We start from the raw sequence: 25,051 nt of genomic DNA on the forward strand, positions 1-25,051 counted from the left end.
AATGATTATGAACACCTAATGCACACATAAATTGATAACATACAATCTGTACAATTATTTTACAATAATCAAGAAATTAGGCACTTATACTATAAAAACATAATTTCTAAAAGTTACACATGGATTTTGTCTTATAATAATATAAAGCTAATTACAAGATTAAGAATTTATCTCAGTAGCTATTAAGAAAAAAAAGTGTATAATTTATATTTGATTTCGGTGGGATTACTCTTTAGGAAAACAAAATCCAATGGTTTTCACTAAAGAAACATGTTATAGCCTGGAAAAAATATATTTATGGTATCTAACTTGTGCAAATATTTTCTTTTCAACAAATTCTTCTATTAGCACGTACATTTATAGTCATAAAACAACCTTTAAGCCACACTTTACTAAGCCCTAAAGCAGACAAAAATCAAATGCAGATGTGGAATGGGAGCCAAACAGATGCTGAAAAACCCTGTCAATATCCTAAAGGAATCCATTCTCTATCCGAAAGAAACTTAATTTCTACTATAAAGAATTTGATTATGTATTGTTATACAAAATGTGATTAATGTTTTGTGGTGATTAATCAACTGCAAAATATATAATTATGCCATCTGTATTTTTCCAGCTTCTTGTCACTTAAAAATTCTGCAGGGGAGTTGGGAGGTGGGGGTATTGAGAACTTGTGGCATTTGGAGGGCTTTAAAGCCACAGGAGACTAGTCTGGGGAACAGCATAACTTACAGGCCTGATGCTTATTGTAATGGAAAAGGACTAAGATAGTAAACAAAGAGACTCCCAAGGCCCACTAGCTCCCCTCAGAACAGAAGATCCTGATAAGAGAGGCCACATTCTCCCGGGGAACACAAGAATTACCTCCCCTAGATAAATTGCCATTTGCTCCTCACTCCAAGAACAGGTTACAAACTTCATCTTGACTGGTAGAAGTAATGGCCTCAGTGCCAGGTAAGGGATTTATCATTTATTCCAGTACATCAGTAAAGTAAATATTTTTTGTATTTCTACTTCACCACAACCCAAGATCTAAGACTGTGATTAAGGTTTATGACACGACCCATATTCATGTCTTCCTAAAAAATGAAAACTGTTAAGAGTTGTATTTACACATATGTCCCAGTTGGAAAAAGTTTCAATATAGTTGAGAGTTGCTTATTAAGTTGAATTCTGCAGAATACCTAGGGTTTTAATATATTATTTTGACCTAGATAATGCTAGATAATATGTTTCATTGATTTTTTTTTTCATTTTACTATTGCTTTCGGGGGAGCATTATGTAGAAACAACTTAAAATAAGTTCTGCTTCAAATTCCCAGTGGTTTTTAGGAAGGATAGCATTCTACTTGTGTGTTAAAGGGTAGCACAGGGAGATGGAATGATTTTCTTAAAGCATGCTTCCTTAACCTTGGATATACATCAGAATTACATGGAATGCATTTTTTAAATGCAAAGTCTGGGCACACATGCAGAGATTCTGCTTTAATTGTTCTGGGGTAGAGTCCAAACACTGGTGGTTTTAGATGCTTGCAGATAATTGTTTTAAATTTTTTAAATGTTTTTATTTATTTTTGAGACAGAGAGAGACAGAGCATGAGTGGGGGAGGGGCAGAGAGAGAGGGAGACACAGAATCCGAAGCAGGCTCCAGGCTCCAAGCTCTCAGCACAGAGCCCGACGCGGGGCTCAAACTCACAGACTGCAAGGTCATGACCTGAGCCAAAGTCGGATGCTCAACTGACTGAGCCACCCAGGCGCCCCAGATAATTTTCATGTAATGTTCATCCAGGATGCATATCCAATTAGCTAGTTGTTCTTCAAGTGTGGTCCTCATACCACCAGCTCAGCATCACCAAGAAACTTGTTAAAATGTAAATTATCAAACTCCACTGTAGTCCTACTGAATCTGAACCTCTGGGTGTGAGGTTCAATGGTCTGTAACACGGTAAATCTGCAGGTGACTTTGATATACACTAATTGTTCCTCTAACTTTAGCCTGCATTGGAATCCAAATTTCTGATATAGTAGGTTTGGGGTGACGCTCAAGAATCTGTATTTCTAACTGGTTTCCATGTGCTGTTGATGCTGCTGGTTTGGGTCCCACATGTCGGGTCTATAGGGTTAACGTGTTGCAGCCAAAGTAAGCTGAGACTAACAAGACAATATATTTATAGATGCTTTAAATAAGTTCTGTATTACCCTTCTTAAACTAAGAATTACTCAATTTTTAAAAGTCAGCCATTGTACAACCTTTAGTTTAAAACTCTAACAGGTGATATTCCACATTATCTCTTCAGCTTCTAGAACAAAAGCTATGTGTGTGCAGAAGCTCATCTGTCTTGTTCATTACTGAGTGTGAATTTAGCAGGTTAGCTCTCAATAAACATTTATGGGATGAAAGAGAAAATGAAAGGATATTTTTATTGAGCTCAAGTAAATTCAGTCTAGCAAAAGATTTGATGTAGTCTTTTCAGTATTGTTTTATTTAATTGACAGGCTGTTTTGAAATAATATTGACTAGATACATTTTGGTCAAAAGATGGAATCTGTCCACTTTGGCAACTGGCAACAAGCAGATGTCTATTGACTAGATTTTTCTGTTCTGAACCAGTTATCATGAAGTTTAGCAGACATCAGTTTATTTCATCATTGCAGTTACTTTCTGTTCATATGGCCACTAACCTTTAATCCTCTCAGTCACATAATTATGAATCTGCCATCAGCAACTAACAGAGAGCATTTCACTAACAAAGGAGAAACCACCTCTCCCCTCAATCTTTCATACCCATATTCTGATCATTATAACAATGTGAATGGAAATACGGAAGACTACCTGTGACAGTTTAATTAGTCTGGGGAAGAGATTTTTCCCCTAATTTTTAAGGCTGTGGATATAAGACACCTAAACATCAGCAGAAAATGAGAAGTAATAATTAATTTTGGCACATGGTTTGTGGAAGAATACTTTCCTTCTTTTTCTCCTTTACCAAGAGAAAAGGAAGAAAATAACTTGAAGGAATAAAGATGTAGATGAAAAGGAGGGGAGCTCCTTTGTGGGAAAGGTGTACATGGATTCAATCTCAAAAACACTCTTCTTGCTACAGTGCAACTCCTTGTATTGTATGTTGCTTTCAGTGGTATTTACACGATAGCTTCAACTAAACTATTTCATGGAGTTGAGAGCAAGGAGCTGATTGTTTAAGATGTCATCTCCACCTGTGTATAAAAACAGAACATATTTAGCATATGTTACCATGTTCTCAAAAGATGTCATATTTCATCAAGATCTCAAAAAAAAGACTTTAGATTTCATCAAATTAGTGAGGGACCATGTGTTCCAGTCACCAGTTGGCTATCAAAAACAAACAAACAAAAAAAGTCAACAAAAAGCAATATTGCTAAATGTTGATAAACAGCTTAATCACCCATCAAGATGACTCAAAAAGAAAACATATTCCTTATTTGGTATTTGGAGATGACTCCTAAAAGAAGACAGAAAGATGTGGTTAGGAGAAAAAGAACTAGAATTCATTGATTTAGGAAAAAACACTTAATGATGACAAAAATAGTTAAATAGAACTACCACCACACAATCCAAATGCATGCTCAGTTATCTCAATGATTATGAAATCTAAGATGGCACTTGATACAAAACAAAGGCAGACGTTTAGAAATTTAAAAAGAAAAGAAAAAGATACAAAAACAGGCTTTATCAATCATAAATTGGGATGGACTTGACTTTGTGCACAAATTTAGTCACTGACCTTTAGAAGCACAACTGTGCAAAGGGCTATAAAGGATATGAAAGTCAAGAGTTATCACACACTGTTGGCATAGTGCTTCCAGTTTCCACGACACGAGAAAAGTAAATGTCTTTGCAATACCAAAAGCTTGAAAATGTCATTGAGAGAAGAATTTAAAATTTTCACATATTAAGTGGCACCTGGCTGGCTCAGTCAGAAGAACATCTGACTCCTGATCTTGGGTTTGAGTTTGAGCCCCACATTGGGTGTAGAGATTACTAAAAAAATAAATAAAAATATTTTTTCACGTGTTGATAAATGAATGAACATGTACTGTATAAATACAGATTTACTTTGAAAATTTTAATGTTGGGTGAAAAAAGAAAGTTGCAGAATAGTAAGAACAGAATGAGAATATTTATATAAAGCTTAAAGCAAACAATTTATGGCTTATGAATACGTTAGCATAGGAAGTTCTCTAGGCAATGGTGGAGAATGTATTGAGAAGGGAGTACAAAGGTGATTTCTATAAAAATTAACTTGACTGAAATCACATGTGATTTAAATATTCAAATTATTATTTTTTAATGCTTAATTTCTAGAGGTCCATCAGATCATTTTATTTTTGGAATATTATAATGTTTAAGAAGTTGAAGGAACAGGGGCACCTGAGTGGCTCAGTTGGTTGAGCTTCTAACTCTTGGTTTTGGCTCAGATCTCCATCTCATGGCTCCTGGGTTCAAGGCCTGCATGTTGCTCTGGGCTGACAGAGTAGAACCTACTTGGGATTCTCTGTTTTCCCTCTCTCTCTGCCCCTCCGCTGCTTTTCTCTCTCTCACAAAATTAGTAAATAAACTTTAAAAAATGTTGAAGAAACAAAGAAAGTGATGCCATATAGGTCTGTCTCTGAGCCAAGCAGAAGAGAATACTATGCTAATTTTGTCATTTATTTGGGCAAGCGTTTCCTGACCCCTGTGAGTTGAGCACTAGGTTGAATGTGCATTATAGATAACTGATACATTCTGTCTTCAAAGAGTTTGCAGTTTTTTCTTTAAAAAGATGTTCATTTATTTATTTTGAGAGAGAAAGCACAAGTTGGAGAGGGGCAGAGAGAGAAGGAGAGAGAGATTCCCAAACAGGTTGACAGCGCAGAGCCTGATGTGGGCCTCAAACTCACAAACCGCGAGATCATGACCTGGGCCAAGATTCAGACTCTCAACCAGCTTAGTCACCTAGGTGCCCCAAAGAGTTTGCAGTTCCAAAGCCCCACCTGATCAAAGAAAATTGAAAGAGGGTGAAATTCTAGGCAAAGTCTTCTGTTTTTTATGGCATTTTTAAATAGCTTCAGTCTGCTTCAGCCATGTTCTTTTTGCTATAAATTTTAATATCATTGTAAAAACAAATTCAACCTGAGGAAAATCAAAGTATATTCATTTTCACTTAATGGTTAGATATTGAAGAAATGGCACCAAAATAATAAGATACTTATGAGTAAACCTAACCAAAGTGGTAAAAGACCTCTACAAACTATAAAACACAGATGAAAGAAATTGGAGATGACACAAAGAATTGGGAAGACATTCCATGCTCATGGACTGGAAGAACAAATATTGTTAAATGTCTAAATGTTGAAGAAATGTTATTTTGATGTGCTCCGATCATTATAAGCTTCTCCATGAGAACTAACCACTAATGCTTTGTTACAGAACTTCAACTTTCCAAAGATACCATAGCAGGGTAACCAATTAAAGGAGACCATTAAGGAAATATATTGCAATTAAGTTTACATTCAGCAGATAGGGCTTGTTGGTAGATAAGAGGAATCTCTTAAATGTGGGCTATTTATTTATTTTTACATTTTATCATGTTGATTATCACAGCATGAGGCATTCTTTTAGATTAAAAACATTGTGAAACGTTAAATTTAAAAAATGAAAAAGCCAATATGCACAATTAAACAATTATCACTCTCAACCTAGACTCACAAATGAAAATAAATAGGTAAGACAAGAGCACATAAACACTTAGGGGGTCTCAGTTATACTCACTGCCTCTGTGGCAGCTCCATTAACTTGAAACCTTGGGTTGTTATTAAGAAATTACAGTCTTGCCTCAGGAAGGGATGGAGTTATGCTTGTTCATAAGCCTGGGATCTCGCTTCCTCATCACAGGTATAGTACACATACATATTAATGTGTGGCATTTACCAAATGCTCAATCCACTTCCTATTTCTCAAAATGTGTATGCAAATTCTACTAGAGGGTGTAAGTTTGCAACTTGAGGTGAAGCTCATGGTTCAAATACATAGCATGATAATGTAAAAGAGTAAACAGCAATGGCAACAACAGAAGCACTTTAAGCAGGCTCAAAAACCAGATGATATACTTTCACGGACCAGAAATGGAACAGATGCAGAGAACAGTGAGCACAGCTATGGTGTCAGGCCTGCTGGTTCCAAGACTGTGAACAGATAATGGCAATGATATTCAGTAATGGATCATCTGCTTAAGGCCACCTGCAGCTCAGTGGTCTACTCTGAGTCTACTCTGAGATGGCTTGAAAAAGCAGAAACTTGAGAATCTAGGGAAGAATGAAGAAAAGGTCAAAGCTATATGATCAGAAACGGCAACAGACTATAGCTGGCTGGATGACTGGAAGTGCAAAATCCTGGGTAGTTCATCAGGAAAGACACCTGACCCACAACTGTAAGGACTGAGGTTCAGTGAGCAGGGGTCAAAGCCAAAATCATGAGACAAAAACAGGTAAGAAAAGGGAGAATGGGGAAAAGGAGAAACAACACAAAACTTCCCACACAAAATTAGCATTTCCTCCAAAAGAGCAAAAATAAATGAAAAGCCAAAGATATATAGATATAAATTCCTGGGGGGGAAAAAAAGATTTATTCCAGATAGCATTAATTTTGTGTAACCGTCTCAGAATAGTGTAAACATGCTAAGTTATAATACAGTAAAATTTAAACTTCTCTATAGAAAAGGCATAATAAGCAAAGTTAAAGGACAACACATGGCAAGAAAATATTTATAACGCATCCAAGTGACAAATGCTTATTGTATAGTATATATTAAGGATCAGCAGGGCACCTGGCTGGCTCAGTCAGTAGAGCATGTGACTCTTGATCATGAGGTCTCAAGTTCGAGCCCCACCTTAGGTTCAGTGATTACTTAAAAATAAAATATTTTAGGGCTCCCTGGGGGTTGAGGATCCGACTTCAGCTCAGGTCATGATCTCCTACTTTAAGTGCTTCTGTTGTTCTGTCATTCTGACAGCACAGAGCCTGCTTCGGATTCTCTGTCTCCCTCTCTCTCTCTACCTACCCCTCACCCACCCTCTCTCTTCAAAAATAAATAAACATCGAAAAAAAATTTTTAAATAAATAAAATAAAATCGTTAAAAAATCTAGCAAATCAGTATGGAAAATACAAAAAATTCAAAGGTTATGAATAGGATATGTAAAAGACAAAAAGTAGCTCCTTAAGGATATGAAAAGGTGTTCAACCTAAATATTATAAGGAAAATGAAAAATAAAATATTTTACCTGCATCTGACTGACAAAACCTAAAATATCTGCCAATACCATATGTTGGGCATAATGTCTCATTTACTAGCCTACTATAAAACTCATAGGTAATATTACCTACCTATACATATACTTTGAAAAACCCAATAATATATCATAGTATCATAATATACAATATTATAAAATATGAAAGAAGGACTAAAAGGAAGTAGTGTACAATATAATTATATAGTTTAATACATAAATACTTGGGCATGACAGCATAATGTTAGGCATTTGCACCAATATCATGGTGAAAAGGACAGCGAAGAGTATAGAACAAAACCTGGCTTTTTTAGTAGAGAATTTCCTGATAATGGGAATTGTTGTCATTAGTAATGTGCCTTGTAAAGCTTTTTAAGTACCAATTTTTATGCATATCAGGATCTCCCAGGAAAACCAAACCAAACCAAACAAAACAAAAGAAACAACAACCCAGTATACCTTTGTACAGTTTATACAGTGATTCTGGTCACTGAAAATTCAACATAAGTTAAAACTAAGCAAAAAATTCTTTGGACTTATATGAAGCTAATTTATAGCTCTGATAGTTACACACCAGTTTGGATTTTTGTTTTGTTTTGTTCTGTTTTGCTGATCTTCATAAATGTCCAGTTACATTTTCAAAAGGTCTTTGAGGAGCACGACAATTCTTGTCATGAGTCTGTCACCTGCATTGTTAGTCATCACACATTCCTGACCCCTTCCCCCCACCCCACTCTTGCCCAGTTAATGCCAGTAGCACTTTCAAATCATTATGACATCCAAAACTTCCCCAGAAATTCCAATGACTCTCAGAATGTACCACCCCACCTAGGAGAAGCTCTGACTATGGCAAGGACTCTTTTAGTGCATTGATGGTGATATAAATCGGTACAACTTACAAGGGCAGTTTGTTAATTTATAATAAATTTAAAGGCTTCATCCTCTAAGACCAAGTAATTCCACTCACAAGCATATACTCTAGAGAAACCGTAACTCATGACTTGGTGAAGAATGTACTGAGTGATTATTGCAGCCCAGAGAAAAAATTGAAACTACCTAAATGTCTATAAACAGGAGAAGGGATAAATAAATTGTGATATATTCTTGCAATGGAATTCTTGATAGATATACATATAAAATGATGGAGGTACATATATGAAATGATAAATTTCAAAAACATAAAATTGAAAAAAAGTTGTAGAAGGAGCTGTATGATGTCAATTACATAATTTTAAATATATGAGACCAATACTTTACATTGTTCCATATACATACATATGTAGTAAAAAAACAATAACTCACATCAGTGTTGAGACAGGCTTTTCCTCTTTTCTAGAGGAATCTAGTATGTTACTTCCCTAAGCAAAAGTTTCAAAGTGGATATGTCAAAATGTTTATGTCATTAACCTGGTATCTACCAAAGTGTTTCTTAATATCATCCTCTATATCAAGTATAGTTATTTATTCAACTATAGTGTTTTAGCTAACCAGAACCAGGATCTCTTTCAAGGCATGAGCATTTGTTGGTTCCAGAAAGGGTTATTTTCTTTTTCTTTCTCTCTTTCTTTCTTTTTTCTTTTTCTTTCTTTCTTTCTTTCTTTCTTTCTTTCTTTCTTTCTTTCTTTCTTTCTTTCTTTCTTTCTTTCTTCTTCAAATCTTATATTTGAAATATGTCCTTACAAATAACTTTTTTCAGTTTATTTATTTTGAGAGAGAGAGAGAGAGAGAATGAGAATGAACAGGGGAGGGACAGAGAGAGAATCCCCAGCCAACTCTGCACTGTCAGTGAGGAGCCTGATGCAGGGCCCCGAACTCACAAACAATGAGATCATGGCCTGAGCCAAAACCAAGAGTCAGCAGCTTAACCAGCTGAGCCACCCAGGAGCCCTCACAAATAACTTTTGCCACAGGTGTCTTGACAGCCTAGATTCTCCCAAGTTATAAGAAACCCACACTTTTTGCATGAAACAATGTATCACTCATCTTTTCCTTAGCCTCAGCAGCCTATCTACCTTGCATATCATGTACTAGAAACAAATAGCTGGAAAGTGGAGATAGATGATCTATAAAAATAAACACATGAAATGTGTGTTACTGAAATGATTTTGCCCTGTGCCAGGAACTTTAGTTCATAGTGTCCTCGAAAAAATTAGTTGTATACTAAAATAGATGTGTTTCCTATAATCTCTCAAACTTTAAAAAAGGAAAACTGTTTCCTAGATTATTTCTAAGTATTGCAGACATTCTGTAGGACAGAGTGCCTACTCATATTTCTTTTCTCTTTTTTCTTTCTTTTTTAATAGTAAAGATTTATCCAGCAAAAAATACAAATAGGATATTAGTTAAAGTTATGCCACGACTGTTGACAAAGTTTATTTTATTTTTCAACTTTGGACACTTAAAGATCAGCAGAGACTTCATAGCAAGCAGCATAAAAGCCATAAGGCAGTGACCTTTCAAACTCAAACTTCTGTGTAATGTCGATCTAGTGGAATAAAAGACAGTATCTGAGAATGACGTAGCATCAACGTGATAAAAACAGATGCGGGTCCATTCATGTTATCTTCCTTGTGACTGTGGACTCCAGTTTAAGTTATGATTTGTATTATATTTATTTTGTTTTCACAAACCCTTAAGATCTCAAGAGGCTAAATGTTTACTCCAAGGAGGACCTGCTGAGAACTAAAGTCAAATTTTGGAACTCAGAATATGAGGTCACTTCAGAAGCACCTCTTGATACAGTAACTCCTACTGTTGCCTAGGAATGCTATTTATTAAAAGTAGTCAATCAATGTTGTTGAATAAATAGATTAAGTGGATTTGTCACAGTGGGGCATCATGCTTCATTTAGCCCAAGAATTGGCTTCCATCAGTAGTATCAGACGTTGTTTTAGAGTTACAGGAATATCTATCATGGTGACAATTCAGAGATTAGCTTTATGAAAAATACTCATTTCTGGCCCATTATGCATTGTCCTCATTGATTTATCTAAAATTTTATTAAGGTACTTTCACATAGACCTTGTTCTAGTGTATAATAAAAACTCTTTACTAACCCCATATATACTACTTTAAAAATGTTAGAGAAGGGTTCTCTGGTTAGGGTAATCCATGACACTGGCACATATATTTTCTTCCCACCCCATATAGCAGTTGCAGACTTCAAGCCCTGTTCCTAATTTCCAGTCTTCAGTCAATCACTAATTAATTCATTTGGTTAGTCAGTCAATCAATCAATGTTTATTAAGTAGCATTATATGCCATGCATCATTTTAGATGCTGGGATTGAGCAGTGACAAAACATGCAAGTCTCTGCCCTCAAAAGCTATTCTGAAGGGGAGACAGACAATAAGCTGAAATATAAATTTATCTATCTACCTACCCACCTACCTACCTATCTACCAATCTCTCTATCTGTCTACCATCTATTCATCTAATTATGCCAGAGCACATAAAAATGTTAAGGGGAAACTAAGGCAGGGACAGAAAATAGCAAGTATGTATGGGCTCCGGAGGAAGAGGGAGCATGCTGGTGTGCGGATTGCAGTTTTAGGTAGGGTGACCAGGCTTTTTGGACTAGGTGGATAATTGGTTGAAGATGGGAAGGAAGTGAGAATGTAAATCCATGAGAAGAGTTTTCCAGGTAGCAGGAGCAGCCAGTGCAAAGATCCCAAGGCTGGGGTGTGCCTGATATGTTCAAAAATCAGAGACAAGGCCAGGATGCAAACCTCAGATGTTTGCCTGAAACTCTGAAGTCAATTTCTCTTTCTTTCTTTGTCTGTCCATCCTGTCAGCTTTCTTCACCATGATTCTTTCTTGAGTTACAAAAACCAGGACCATGAGAATGCATTCAGGTTTCCAAAGAGGAATAATAACACTGGGAATTTAGTTCCTTTCCCCTTGAAGCCCAGTACTCTTTTAGTCATCTGCCTTCTCAATCCCCTCCCAGCAAGTTTATAAGACAAGTCTTCCTTAAAGTTTGCATGGTTCAAAATGTTTTGACCTCTTTCACATTGTGTATACTACTGCCAATATTAAAGGGAGCTCTATATCTAAATTTAAAAAGGTAAGTGAGCTTTCCTAAAGGAAAACTGGAATATATGAATTTCACTTGTTATAGAAATATGTTTTGATACACCATAGTATCAGAGTAAGAAAACTGTTTAAATAGAGGTAAAACTAAGAATTGCATCAATTTAATATTGGCACATTATACAGCTAGAATTTTTTTTAATGCTGTTTGACTATCATGTGCAACTAATTCCTGATTTTTATGGATTTGTTCTTCAGCAAGCACAAATGCACCCTGGGTATATCCCCTAGTTTTTTAAAACTTTTTGAGGTACCTGTAACATTGTCAAATTTGCTTTACCCTGAACAATGCAAGAAAACTCAAAACCTAATTCTGAAGTCAAGTATTATTTGTAAGATTTACACACTCATTCAATTAATTATAATGACAGGAGTGAAAGGCCTCTCCATTCTGATCCATTCATACATACTTTCAACCTGTTGTAATCACTATCACTGTGTATCCCATACTATTAGTTACCTCTCATCTCTTCATTTTTTGCATTTTCAACTGCTTTGCTAACTACAAACCATCCGCTTCTGGCCCCAGGCAACTGCTGCTCTGCCTTCTATCACTTCAGAATAAATTTGTCTTTGCTAGAGTTTCACATAAATAGAATGATACAGCATGACCTCATTTGTGTCTGGATTCTTTGGCATGATTATAGATTGATCACGTGATCGTCTACCAATAGTTTGTTTCCTTTTATTTCTGAGTTCTATTTCATTGCATGATATATCACAATTTGTTTATTCACTCATATATTGGTGGGCAATATTACGGTTTCCAATTTGGGGCCATTAGGAATAAAGCTTCTCTAAGTAAACATATATAAGTCTTTATAAGGACACATTGTTATTTCTTTTCTACTTAGTTGTATAATTGCTCTATTCATAAAATTATTTTCAAAATTGGTTAAACCATTTTACATTTTCACCAGCATTATATGAGGTGTAGTTACTATACATCCCCACCAACACAGAAGTGTGTGTGTGTGTGTGTGTGTGTGTATGTGTGTGTGTGTGTGTCTTAATTTTACTCATTCTAACAAGGGTGTAGGTCTATATTAATTTTATTTGCATTTCCCTTAAGGTTAATGTTGTTGAGTGTCATTTCATTTGCTTATGGCCATTTGAATATCTATTTCTGAAGTGTCTGTTTAACTCTTCCTCATTTAAAAAATTGGGTTTGTGTCATTAGTATGGGGTTATAGAAGATTTTAAAAATATTTTTTCTGGGAACTAGTTCTTTGTCATGTATATGAGTTGCACACATTTCCCCCTAGTCTGTGATTTAACTTTTCATTTTCTTAATAATGTCTTTGAAAGAGCAGAATTTTCAATTTGAATAAAGGTCAATTTATCATGTTTTTATTTTATGATTAGTTCTTTCTGAGTTCTATGTAAGAAATTCTTTCTTTCTACAAGGACACAGCAGTTTATTGTTTTCTTCTAAAAGTTTTATAATAGTAGTTTTTACATTTAAGAACTAAGATTTATTTTGACTTAACTTTCTTTCATTTATGTGAGGAGGTAAAGCTTGAGATTCCTTATTTTTCATACGTATATCCAGAAATCCTAGCACTCTTTGTTGTAAAGATGCTCTTCCTTATTTAAATTACTTTGGCACTTTTATTGAAAATTAATTGATCATGTATTGAGTGTGGACTCATACATACATGGTGGGTGGATTTCTGGAGTCTCTATTCTGTTACCTTGATAAATGTATGTGTTCTTACTTCAATAATACATTGTCTTATTTACTCTTGACTTATTTAAGTCTTCAGAGAAGGCAAAATTACCAACTTTGTTCCTTTCCAATATTGTTTTTGCTATTTTGGACCATTATCATTTCCATATGATTCTAAAGCAGCTTGTCAATTTCTAATAAAGAAATACTGTTGAGTTTTATTTGGGATTACTTCGAATGTATGAATAACTTTGGGAAAAAATTTTAAAGATGGCTAATAATCCATGAAAATACTATATCTGTCATTTTATGTATGCAAATCTTTGCTTTGTCAGGGTTTTGTACTCATCAGTACATATCTTGCAAATATTTTGTTAAATTTATTCTTAGGTGTTTTTTTTTTTTGTACTTTAAATTTCAATAACTTATTCTGATTTCAGTATATTGGTCTTGACTGTGCAAAACTCCCTCTGATAATATAGAAATTATCTCTTAGGAAACTGAGCCAATTCTGGGCATACTTGATTGGTTATTCTTTTCTCATAGATCACAATTTTGCTTTCCCATTGTCCAAGACATGAAACAATGCTTTTTACATATTTCATCCAGTTTCCTGGTTGTTTATGGTGGAAATGTAATTCCAGACTCTGTTGTTACTTCATGGCCATAAGTAAGCCCACAGTGATCTTTGTTTTTTTCTTTTAATTGTTAACATTAAAAGTTTATAATGTAATTCAAGAGCTTATACCCCTTAAAATACTAAGCTTCTAATCCAGGCACATGAAATAATTTTTTTTTCATTTTTTCAAGTGTTTCTATGTTTCTCAGCAGAATTTTAAAATGTGCTTAATATTTGCTTGATATTCATCAATTACATTGCTATGCAATTTTTTGGGTAGCATATGTTAAACCTTTTTTTACCAAAGCATTCTTTTTCTCTTTTAAAGTTTAAACTTTTTGATAATTCTGTTAGTAATCAGAAGTGAATGTTTTATAAGGATCTTTTTTTAAAAATTTTTTTATGTTCATTTATTTTTGAGAGAGGGAGAAAGAGAGAGACAGAGCATGAGTGGGGGAGAGGCAGAGAGCAAGAGAGACACAGAACCCGAAACAGGCTCCAGGCTCTGAGCTGTCAGCAGAGAGCCGGACATGGGGCTTGAACTCACAAACTAGGTGCCAGATAATGACTTGAGCCGAAGTCAGACACTTAACTGACTGAGCCATCCAGGAGCCCCATCAGGATCTATTTGTTTGTTTTGTCTGGAAGGAGTAGTAGCTCCTTATGTCTTCCCTCCCTGTTTCCCTTCCTTCTTTCTTTAAACAATTTTTAAATTTTAAATGGCAATAGTTAGTTGAGATTCTGTGTTTTCTTTGATTAATTTTGGTCAGTTATATTTCATTGCAAAATGATTCATTTTCATTATAGATTTTAAAGTTTTGCATATTATTGATTAAAATATTCTCCATATTGAATAATGTATGTCTGAGTTTATTCCCCTATCAGCATAGCAGGTAGTGTGTGTTTACTTTTCCCCCTTTTTTTCATTAAATTAACCATTGTTTTATACTTTATGATTTAATTTAAAAACGTTTTAAAATACAATACTATTAATAAATGTTTATTCTCTATTTCATTAATTTTGACTTTTTGTTTATTCCCCTTTTCTCCTTTCTTTACTTCAAAAAAATTCTTTTCTATCTTTCCAAGTTCACAGCCTAATCAATTTATATTCATTAATATTTTAGTGATGAAGTAGTTTAAAGTCACTCATTCTCTGAGAAGATTTGTCTGACTGTATCCAGTCTTCGGTACCAACTCTTTGTGGCAACAATCAATTTATTTTTCTTCTTCTCCACCCCACCAGTATCAGGAACCCCTCTCTGAAGAAAAATCAGAATCGCTCTATTAAAACAGGTTACACTGGAACATGCTATGAACTGGATTTGAATTTAATTAACCATATGAGTCATTCCTCAAATTGGATAAGGCGATGGAGACAGTGGGGGGAGTATATAGAACTCACTATGTCCAGTGCTTTTATAAGTCGAAAATTAAATGATTGAAAATAATTTTCCCTCCTCATATTTGATAAATTCAAAATGAGCAAGCTGAGAGGAATTATGTATGTTTTGATGGGCACTAACCTTTAGAGCTCAGCATCAGGCTTACCAATCATATTTTCTCCAATTGATTTCTTATTGCCTGTCGTGACGACTTAGAGCCCAGTATAACTCCTAATATTCTTACGCAGAGGGATGCTCCAGGTATGACCCATCTATTCTCCTGAACCATGGCTAGTTAGCATATTTCAACTTGAACAATGACACAATAAAATTGTAACACACTGAAAAGTAGTATAAAAATAATGAAAGGATATGGGACGCCAGGGTGGCTCAGTCACTTAAGCAACTGACTCTTGGTTTTGGCTCAGGTCTTGGTCTCACAGTTCGTAGGTTCGAGGCCTGAGTCAGGCTCTGTGCTGACTGCACAGAGCCTGCTTGGGATCCCCTGTCTTCCTCTCTCTCTGCTCCTCTCCTGCTTGTGTGCGCTCTTTCTCTCTCAAAATAAATAAACTTAAAAATAAATAATGACAGGATAATTGTATCTATTTCAGAAAGAAAAAGAATGGCTTGGGGTAAGGAAAATAATGTCTAAAGGCCTAAAAGAGAGTTGTTTTTGTAAGCAGTAAAAAAAAAAAAATCATAATGCGTACACACACACACACACACACACACACAGAGAAGATGTCATTGTTCATGGTAAGCAACAGTCAAAACATGAATTCTTGTCTACCTGATTTTTAAACTCTCCTGGAGATAATTAACAAATATAAGTCTCTCTCCAAAGCAACATTCTGTTTGGCCTCTGACCAATAGGTAACTCCATTCCCAAAGATACTGGTCTAATTCCTTCTCCCTGGTGAAAGAACTCAGGGGGAAAAGTATAGCTCAGTCTCTCTTTTTCAATTACATCTACCTACTCCCAACAGGCTTCACCCAAACAACAAGTCCAAGGATTCTAAACAAGATGTTTTTCTTTTGAACACGTCCAACCTGGCACAGCCTCCCTCAAGTGCAGTTCCAATATGATTCAATATGATTCTGGAATAAAATCAAATGATGTTAGTTTCCTTTTTTCCTCTACTGTAAAGAAGTTTCTAATCTCACAAGGCAAATTTCTGATTTCTCTGGGATTCACATTAAAAAATCATGTCTACACTTAAAAGTATAATAGATGAGAGAGTTTTGCACACATTAAATTCACCCACTAAGTTGAAAATGGAGATAGTGTCTAATGAGATCATCTCTGATTTGTGTATATTAATGAAATAATATTGTACTCAGTTACTCCATGCTAAGTAGGCTAAATATTTATATTGACAATCTGTATATGCAACACAATTACTGAAGGATGATATATTTTTTAAATTTTTTAATGTTTATTTATTCTTGAGAGAGAGAGAAAGACACAGAGTATGAGAAGGGGAGGGGCAGAGAGAGGGAGACACAACATCCAAAGCAGGCTCCAGGCTCTGAGCTGTCAGCACAGAGCCCAGCTCAGGGTTCGAACCCACGAACGGTGCAATCATAACCTGAGCCTAAGTCAGATGCTTAACTGACTGAGCCACTCAGGCACCCCTGAAGGATGATATTAAAACAATTGCCCACTAATAATTACATTTTAAACAATTCATAACATTCCATTAAAATTCTCAGTCTCTTCATGTCTTCAGTAACTCAGATGATTACTAAAAGATCAGAGCAGAAAGGTTTAATTTAGGTCACACCATCTCACAATGTGAGACTCTAACCAACAAGTCAATAGATTTATCAAGTTGCTGGATTACCAGTAAAGTCAAATCAGTTGAGGCCAAGCAAAAGAAGAATAACTTCAGAATTCAGCAGAACATAGTGTTTTCCACTTTCTTCTTGACTAGGATATTATAAAAATATGTACACCAAAACGTGACACAAATAGAATTTTTATTTTATTGAATTGTTAGCAAGATATCAAAGATGCATCCTTCTTTTGCAATGCCTATGTTACTACTGTAATTAATAGACAATAATATATTGTCGTGTGCACAAATGTCTTTCCTTCTCTTGTGTGCTCATTATCACTATAATAGGCAAGATATTAAAATAAAATTGCTATGGATTGAGAAGTATGTCATATAGTGTGCAATATATAGAAACAATTTAACTCACAATGGGTAAGCTTGCTACCATTTCTAAGTCACCCTAATAGCATCCCCAAGAGATAGTAAATAAGTTTGCTATATTAAAACCTTGACTTTTAAAGTAAAGAATGTTCTATACAGATGGCTAAGCTCCCACACAGTGCTTCTATTTCCCCCAGCTTTATTGAGAGATAACTGACATATAACATTGCAGAATTTTTAAGGTGTCAAATGTGATGATTAGATACAAGTATATCTTGTAAAATAATTACCACAACAAAGTTAATTAATACCTCCATCATCACACATAATTACGTGTGTGTGTGTGTGTGTGTGTGTGTGAGAGTGTGTGTGTATTCATGTGATGAGAACATTTAAGATCTACTGTCTTTGTAACTTTCAAGTATATGATTCAGTATAGTTAATTATAGTCACCCCTGCTACATACTATATAACCAGAACTTATTCATCTTATGACTAGAAGTTTGTATCCTTTGATCAGCATTTCTTCATTTTCCCCACTTCCTAGCTCCTGGTAACCACTATTCCACGCTGTCTCTGTGAGTTCAGGTTTTTTAGATTCCCTATATAAGTGAAAGCAAACAGTACATGTCTTTCTCTGTTTGATTTATTTTACTTATCATATGCCCTCAAGGTCCATCCATAGTGTCATGAATGGCAGTATTTCTTTCATTGTTATGGCTGAATAATATTCCACTGTGTGTGTGTGTCTGTATACACAACCCACACATTTTCTTTATCCATTAATCTTTCTTCTTTTTAATATTTTTAATGTTTATTTACTTTTGAGAGAGAGAGAGAGAGAGAGAGAGAGAGAGTAGTGGAGGGGCAGAGAGAGAGGGAGACACATAATCCAAAGCAGATTCCAGGCTCTGAGCTCTCAGCACAGAGCCCAGCATGGGGCTCAAACTCATGAACCGTGAGATCATGACCTGAACCAAAGTTGGACGCTTAACTGACTGAGCCACCCAAGTGCCCCATATCCATTCATCTTTCAATGAAAATACTTATGTTGTTTCCATGTTTTGACTGTTGTGAATAATGTTGCAATAAGCATGAGGTACAGATATTTCAAATTAGTGATTTTATTTCCATTGAATATATACCCAGAAGTAGGACTGCTGATTGATATAATAGTTGTATTTTTAATTTTTTGAGGAATCTTCATAGCGTCCATACATGGCTACATCAATTTACACTCCCATTAATAGTGTAGAAGAATTTGCTTTTCTCTGCATCTTCATGAGCATGTGTTACCTTTTGTCTTTTTGATACTAACAGGTGTAAGGTGTTATCTCCTGGTTTTGATGTACACTTCCTTGATGATTAGTGATGTTGAGTGTCTTCATGTACCTGTTGGCCATGTGTGTTGAATTTGGTTTTTCTAGTATTTTGTTTAGAATTTTTGCACCTATATTTATCAGGAATATTGGCCTGTAGTTTTCTTTTCTTGTAGTGTCTTATTCTGGCACAATAATGCTTTCCTTGTAGAATGAGTTTGGGAATGTTCCCTCCTCTTCAAATTTCTGGAAGAGTTTGAAAATGATTGGAGTTAGTTCTTTAAATATTTGTGTAAATTCACCAGTGAAACCACCTGGTAATGAGCTTTTCCTTGTTGAATGGTTTTTGATTACTGAATCAATCTCCTTACTCAATATTGGTGTGTTCAGATTTTCTATTTCTTCATGAGTCAGCCTTGGAAAGTTCTATGCTTCTAGGAATTTGTCTATTTTTTCTAGGTTATACTTTTTGGGAGGCCACACCGTTGCCCATAGTAGTCTGTTAGGATGCTTTCTGTTTCTGTGGTATCGGTTGTAATGTCTTCTCTTTCATTGCTGATTTTATTTATTTGAGTCATCTCTATTTTTTCAGGTCTCTTTCCCTGTCCCCCACACCCACAGCTGAGGGAGCTGACTCAAATACTCTTACTTTTCCCTGTATGAGAAATTGCAGGCCAAGAAAGTTCCTCTTGGCACTGAACTGTGCCACCCTAAGTAGTGATGCTGTGGGTAAAATAAAACTATTCTTCTTACTGAAATCAATGCATCCAATTCTATTTTTTTTCTCCAACTCTGTGCTGTATCTTCTCTGCTAGAATCCTGGAATTCCACAGGACACTCTTGTCTGTGGGTCATTGTCAAGATCAGTATTCTTGGGAGAAAGATGGTAGAAAGCCCTTCCCCTGCCATGATGAGGATGTAATTCTCTCCCATACAATGCTTTTTTGTGGAAAGGGTGGATCCAGGGGCAAGAGAATATATGACTTATCACTGTGGTAGCAACGCTAGTAGGCAACAAGTAGAACTTTGCCTGTGGTCCTCTTTCTCCCCTTCTCTTTCTCACATAATCTCTAACAATAAGATGACTTTATCCTGTAACTTCTTGTGCAGGTACTTGGGATGAGCTTTCTATCAAAGCAAGAAACATACGCGATCTTCTTTAACTCTACCTACACTAAAATGTTCATAGCTGATAAAATATGGATTATATTCTTCTAGAAATGTGGAATCTAATTAGGATTTATTACCATAAATCAATAACTCAAAAGGATTATTCTTGAAAGGCTGACTTTCAGTCACTGTGATGAGAAGACTGTGGGCAATGCCTTTCCAACCTTCTCAGTATTTCTATGATTACACATTATTGGAGGTTTGTATATTTGTAGATAACGTTGGATCTAACTTCAGTACGTAAATGATGCGGTTGAGAAAAAAAATCTTATTTTTTTAATTTGAAAGCTGAAAAGTATCTTAGAAGTTCATTTTACTCCTTTAGTTTCTTCCTCTCTGTCTTGATGAAAAGGTTGTTAGATAATCCTACAGATACGAATACCCCCTGATTGCTTTAGAAACAATGTACAAATGATTTTACTTCATGTATTAACAAAAAGACACTACTACCAGGCCATCTGTTGTCTTTTTTTTTTTTTTTTGCTTGTACCAGATTATATCATTTTTCAGTTGGTCCACATCACTCTCTTAATCAGTTAAAACACTGTTGACAAGTTCTTGAATGTTCTTGTCAATCCACTAAAACTCTTCAGAATGGTCCACTGAATGAAACATTGGTTACTTTTAAGTTAGTCAACAGATTTCCTTCACTGGTCTCTGTATTGAACATAACGATTCTAAGCCATGAAGTATAATACTGTAGGAACAAGGAAATTCAACAACATGCATGTTCTTATTGCCATTCATCATCCAACTGTGGGACTGTATTTTAAAGAAGTTAAGTCAACTTCATATACTTGGACCAGGTATGTGAAGTCATATTAAATAGTCATTTTTTACTAACTGGTGTGATTTTATATAGCCTGTTCTTTAGAGTCAGAAACTAAGTTATGCCATTATATAGTTAGAGTTCTGAAATACATGCACAAGTAGCCTAGCATTAATTTGGACACAAATGTTTATACATCCATGCTATTCTATCAATAATTTTAATTATGAAGAGTGAAAAATAAAATATTATAGTTTCAAAAAGATCTTATTAGATTATTTTGTATTAATATCCCAGATCTTTTCATCTTATTTTTAATAACAGAGAAAATTGAAATAAAGTGATGCGTCAAAGACAATAAAAGAAAGTAGCTCATCTGCAACCAGAATTCATGTTTAGTTTGTTCAATCCCTGTACCTTTTCCTGTCAATCGGATTCAATTTAACATGACATAATATATTTTCTTTCATTGCTTTCTACTTCCCATGGTTGAGTCATAAATAATACATCTAGATTTATATTTCCAACTCTAAACTGTGTTTGCATCCCTCACGGAGCCTAGCATATAGCGCAAAAAACTGTATGCTATTACATAATTGTTTCTGGAATTTTCCATGAAAATCTACCACTGATTAGTGATTGGCAACCTAAGTGGAATCACATAAGAATTTATGCCTCATGGTCTTTCTACTTGCTTTCAAGACACCATGATTGAGATTTGACCCACTGCTCACCTCTAAGGAGCCAGCCACTGTCTCCTGACCATTTTTCTTCACCCTATCCACCTAATGATAATTTATGGTTTTATGAATTCTATGCAATTGGCAGCCTACATGAATATCTGAGAAACTATAACACAGCAGTATTGTAATGTCCCACCAACTCTATCTTGACATTTGGATTTTTTTTTCCTAGAACACCAGGGTTACTTTCATTACAAATCTTATGAGTTTTATAGGTTTCATTATAATGTGAATCCACAGAAATTTGAGGATTAGGAAGTAAAATCATTAGTTATATCTTCAGGGGATGACTATGGTCACCTAGGAAAACCTTGTAAAGTTGTCATAAAACGATACCTAAGACATTTTAAATGACTTATAAAAAGAAATGCTGCCAGGCAGCAACCCCTTTGGTAGTTATGGGTATAAAGCATGCTGTGTTTAGCAAAGAAGAACTTAAATGACCACACAAACACAGTGTAGTGTTCCCTACTAAACTGGAGAGTCACCATTAAAAGCTGCAATAAAAAGGGCAGGTCACCAGCAGACCAAGGATGATGGCAGAAGGGATTTAATCAGCCTTTAGCAATGGGTTCATTTTTCTTCCTGTGCTTTTTATAAATAGTGTGATCTTGGAACAAAAAACATCTATTCTTTCTTTTCAGTCTCTACAACAAAACCTATAATTCAGGTACTGTTAATTCTTCTATGACATTAATTTAATTATTTTCATCCCAAGTCCTAGTGGTCCCCTGGTCAAAATTTCCCTTCTTCCAAACACCTGCAAATACAAAGCCATCTCATAATCAGGTGGACACAGTAGACCCCTTGTTGTTTTCAGAGCTACGCTACTGTCCACCAGGAGAATATCCATCTTCAGCCACGGCCCCTCCCTTAGAGGCAGCCTTAGCTTCCAGAGATTTCATTCTGTAGCTCACCGAGACTGAACAATTCAGCCCTCACCTCTATTACCTTATCTACCTCTCTTTCCCTCTCACTCTGAAGACCTTCTTTTTTCTTTTCTATTCTGTGCCTGACATACATATCTTCTTATTCCCAGGTTTATCTGATCACCTTTTTCCTGCTTAGAAAACTACTGGAAATGGTGGGTAGTATTGATTTGATCACCAAAATCCATTTTCAGTGTAGTAAACATTTGGGTGTTTCAGTACAATGCTAAATAGTGGACAAGATACAGGCTTTGGAAAATTAAGAGCTTCATTGAAACTTAATTTTCTGTGCTTCAAAGAAAGAAAATTCCAGGGGCGCCTGGGTGGCTCAGTGGGTTAGGAGTCTGACTCTTGATTTTTGGCTCAGGTCATGATCTCAGGGTTCGTGTAAGTGAGCCCTGCATTGGGTTCTGTGCTGACAGCACACACACAGAGCCTGTTTGAAATTCTCTCTCCCTCTCTCTCGCTCTGCCCTTCCCCCCTTGCATGCACACTCCCTCCCTCTCTCTCAGAATAAACAAATATCAAAAAAACCCATAAAATTCCGGAGAGCTAGTATTAACATCAATAAAAGACAATTAAGGGGTACAGATGGCCTATGTGTCGGAAGTATGGACTATCCCATGTCACAACAAGCAGAGGGAGTATTGAGAGGAATATAAATAATGTATGCTATAATTTAAAGACTTTTGTATTAGATGAGGGTGTCTTTTTCAAACTGTACATTACTGTCGGCTTCCAAACAGTAAGTGATTTTTACCATCTGTTCTAAAATTAACTGATGTTCCATAGAGCAAAGGTGGGGAAAAGTGGGAAGAGAAAGATAAGTGAAAACACAGAGAAGCAGGAAAAATTAACTATCTATCTATCTATCTATCTATCTATCTATCTATCAGCTTGTGAGAGAGAAGTCCAGCATCCCAGAAAGGGAGAACAGAGCAAGTTCCAGAATCACAGAGAAAGTTCTATAAATGCTTCTCAAAAATAAAACAAGCATTTGTCTTTTTTGCAATTAAAATATTAAGGAATGGCCAATTCTAAACTCTGGCATTTCATACATGAGTGTGGTTGGTAAAGCTAGAGAAACAGAAGTTAGCAATGCACTAAGTAAAGAATAAGCACAGAGAACTGCAAACAGAATTAACTGACAGTTCTCTATAATTGCTACACTAAGTGCTCTTTCCAGCCCAGATCAACATAGATCTCTTAAAGAGCATCGGCTATTGGTACCCAAACAGAATAATAAAAGGACAAAATCTTTTGGATTAAGTCTACTTGGCTAAATATTTTCCCAATGTTTTGATGAAGAATGGTACATATTTATAATTGAAATTCATTGTATCTGATACGGCTCATTATATTTTTACTTAAGCTAACTGCATAGAAATTTGCATAGACATTTCACTCCGTAGTTAAAAGAATGCCAGTGTTGTTACGGTAAAATTCTGAAAGAAAGAATGCTCACAGATTTAGTTTCATAAAAATGTATGAACTTAGTGTTTTTATTTGGCAGTAGTAATGCAAACCTACTAAGGGCTGTCCACATGAGGTTTTCTAAGATGATGACTTAATGTGCTCCATAACTACCTTAGTATGCTGCACATTATCCAAATGTAATTTTGATACCTGGCACATTTATATTAAGCATTTTGGTTATATCTATAATTTTAAAGTGTTTATATAACACCTAATTTATCTGTTGCCTTTATAAACACCAAGGGAGATTAGTGATAAGTAGAAATTTGATTATATGTCTCCTAGTACCATAGACCAAGAAGCTGATTAGAATTAGTTTGAGGTTTGTACACGATCTAGGGCACCAAGATATAAACTGGGAAGACAGGCTGCCTCATATGACAAAGCTAAGGTAGTATTGGGGTCACTACTGATTAAAACCACTAACCCAGAATGACCTCTAGAACTTGTCTAAGTCTACATTTCCCTCCTCTACCATATATTTTTTTAGTTTTTTACAGTCACTAAACATCATTGACACCAAGAAGTTAGGAAGAAGATCCTAGAATTTAGAGTTGGATGAGTTATTAAAGATCTATTCTAATGGTTTGCAACTTGTATCTCCCAGAGAGTGCCTTTCACCCCAACCTGTTTCTTGGGAAATATCTTCCTCCACATCCACCGAGGAACAGTTTTCTAAAAAAGGTAAAGCAGCTAGGCTTCTCCTTTATTTTCAAAATTAAGTATGAATAATTTTGCTTTTACGTATTTTATATGATAAATTACTGAGTAAGATATTGTGAAGAAAATCTTTCTGAAATTTCTTCAGAAAACCACTGATCTAGTGCAATATTTCAACTCATGTAGGAATGCCCTTTCAAGTAACTTTGGCTATTAGTTAGTGAGACAGCAGATTAAAGTTTTAACTAGCATTGCAAAGAGGACTGATTATTTTAACTGGACATTATATTGACACTAGCTGAGGACACAAACACAGGGAACACCTGAGGAGGAAACATTATCCTACCATATTCTATGACCTTTCTTTTTTCCATGAAATGAGAATAATGACTAAGCAAACTTATGAATAAGAAATAAGCATGTGTAAAAATGTGTGTATAGTTTCAATGTATATTGTTTTAATTTTTGTTTTCCTTTTATATATTCCATATATTTGAGACTTTTACTGTGTAATCTCACAGCAAGGTGGACTTAAGTGATCTATCAAAGTTTTCCACATAAATGAAGACATTTATTCAAAAGGCCAAGGATAAATAAGACAAGGCACTTTTTTTAAATGTTTATTTATTTTGAGAGAGAGAGAGAGAGAGAGAGAGAGAACACATGTGAAAGCAGGGGAGGGGGAGAGAGAGAGAGAGAGAGAGAGAGAGAGAGAGAGAATCCAAAGCAGGTTCCAAGCTGTCAGCACAGAGCC

This window comes from Acinonyx jubatus, chromosome D3, assembly GCF_027475565.1.
Source record: "Acinonyx jubatus isolate Ajub_Pintada_27869175 chromosome D3, VMU_Ajub_asm_v1.0, whole genome shotgun sequence".
In the NCBI taxonomy this organism is placed as follows: Eukaryota; Metazoa; Chordata; class Mammalia; order Carnivora; family Felidae; genus Acinonyx; species Acinonyx jubatus.